Raw genomic sequence first — 2630 nt, 5'->3', positions numbered from 1 at the left:
GCCGAGGCCGGTGGAGACAGGAGACGACCGCCCCACACCCCAGCATAGTCCCACCTGTTCGGGAGTCTGAAGTAAAAGCATCCCTGGAGCTCAAGAATTCGAGGGTGCTGTGACTTGTGAACGGCGCCACGCCGCTCTTCCCAGTGAAGGTGGACTGAGGGTGTATGGCCAAAAAATATATAAATAAATAAAAATATAATCCCACACACTTATACTGTCCTAGCTGGTTGTGTAGACCTGAATGAAGAAGAGTTTTGTTTTTTTTTTTGATAGGAATGACACACCCGCTTGGCCCACACACTGCCGAGTTCGCTCTGTAGCTCTAGTAGTTACACAGGAGGCAAGCAGTGCGTATTGTCAGAAGAACCATTTCAGAATAAAGGGAGAGTGAGAATGAAGGGGGAGAGAGACGGAGAGGGGGGAGAGAGGGAGAGAGAGAGAGAGGGAGAGAGAGAGAAAACGAACAGGAAAGAAGGAACACGGGCTTTGGAGGAGCGAGGCGAGTCTCAGAGCCCCAGGGGAACCAGAACTTATACAAGGCCGCCACCTGCTGGACTGACTAGGCCAAAACACGCAGAAGAGACATCTGTTCGACCAACAGGCGCTAAGGTGACAAGATCCCCGGTGTAAGGTCTGCCGCGGACGTCTGGTCATCCGCGGGGCACCGTGCACACCCAAGTTTCCTAACACCCACATGTGCTCTACGTGGGTGTCGTGCATGCCTGCCTGCCTGGCAGGAGAACCCGGCGTGCTCATTCTTAGCTAGCTCCCGTGTTTCATATGCAGGTGCGGGGGCCAGGGGAGGGGGGATGTTACCAGGGAAGGAGAGAAAGAAAGGGGAGAGGGAGTGGAGGACGGAGGGATGTTTGTGGCAGCATCTCCTTTAGTAGTTCATAGGCGTCATGATCATGTGTTCCAGCACAAGTGTGAGATGTGCCATGAGAGAAACAAGGGATAAAAGAAGACAAAAGAAACCCCGAAAGTGGTGCCTTGGGACACGCAGTCAGAACAAGTCAGCAACCTGCAGACATGGAGGACCGGCCCTCTCCGCAGCCAATTGGAGGCCGCCAACAAGAGGTCAAGAGCTGGGGCCTCAGCGGGGGTTTTTCTCAGCTCAGAAACGCCTGTGCCTGTGCGTGGGAGCAGCCCCTGGCTCAAGGATTAGGGCGCCGGCCCCATATTATACCGTGGGTGTTGGTTCAAGCTTGGACTCCGCCAGAACTGGAAAGCAAAGAAACGAACCCATTTTCGGGAGCTCAACTCAGTGAGTTGAAGCGATCCGCCCACCTAGACCCCCCAAAGTGCTTCGATTACCGGCCTGAGCCACCTCACGTCGCCCAACCTAATTCGATTTAGTTAAATATCCTTCTCCCACACGTGGTTTCACTGTATCTGGAGAGATGTATGTGTTGGGGGAAGCTATTATTAAGTCTAGAAAATAACGGGGGCGGGGCCTGTGGCTCAGTGAGCAAGGCGCCGGCCCCATATACGGAGGGTGGTGTGTTCAACCCCAGGCCAGGACGAACTGCAACAAAATAGCCCGGCGTTCTGGCGGCCGCCTGTAATCCAAGCTACTCGGGAGACCGAGGCAGGATTATCGCCTTTTCCCAGGAGATGGAGGTTGCTGTGAGCTGTGTGACGCCACGGCACTCTACCGAGGGCAATAAAGGGAAACTCTGTCTCTACGAAAAGGAATAAGAATACAAATTAACGGTTGGCGCCTGTGGGTGAAAGGAGTAGGGTGCCGGCCCCATATACAGAGGAGGTGGGTGGCGAGAAAAACTGCCCCCTCCTGAAAACCATTTCGTTGAAAGAGTTCGCCTGCGGGCACCCCCGCCCTCCGCCCGCATATTTTGGAGGTGGCGGGTTCAAACCAAGCCCCGACGAAAAACTGGAAAGAAAACAAACAAGAAAGAACGAAGGAAGGAAGGGAGGGATGGAGGGAAGGAGAAAGGATGGGACGGAACGATGGAAGGAAGGAAGGAAGGAAGGAAGGAAGGAAGGAAGGAAGGAAGGAAGGAAGGAAGGAAGGAAGGAAGGAAGGAAGGAAGGAAGGAAAATGAAAGAGTAAAAGTGGTTCAGTGCCTTTTCCTCAGAGGAGTAGGGCACCGGCCCCAAGTTCCAGAGGCGGCGGGTTGAAACCGGGCCCCAGTCAAACACAGCAGAAGAAGGAAAATATTTAATAAATAAATAGATAAATAAATAGGCTGGCGTGGTGTGGTGGGGTGGTGCTTAGCACAGTGGTTAAGGCACCAACCACATCCACCGAGGAGGCTGGCGGATTCCAGCCCTGTCTGACGAGCTACACAACAATGACAACTGCAAAAAAGCAAAAATACCCTGGCGCTGTGGTGGGCTCATGCAGTACCAGGTACTTGGGAGGCTGAGGCCAGACAATCGTTCACGCCCAAGAGTTGGAGGTTCTTGAGAGCTGTGACACCACACCAAGGCAATCTACGGAGGGTGACTCAGTGAAGGTCTGCCTCACCAAAAAAAAAAAATAATAATAATAATTCAAATGAATTCAATTTTGAATTCAAAAATTCAAAAAATAAATTAATAAATGTTAAAATTGATCTAATAAAGAAGTAAATAGACACGTAGCACACTTCCTGGAACAGAAACTCTTC

The sequence above is a fragment of the Nycticebus coucang genome, chromosome 18, assembly GCF_027406575.1.
Source record: "Nycticebus coucang isolate mNycCou1 chromosome 18, mNycCou1.pri, whole genome shotgun sequence".
Lineage (NCBI taxonomy): Eukaryota > Metazoa > Chordata > Mammalia > Primates > Lorisidae > Nycticebus > Nycticebus coucang.
Note: the sequence above shows the minus strand (reverse complement) of the source record.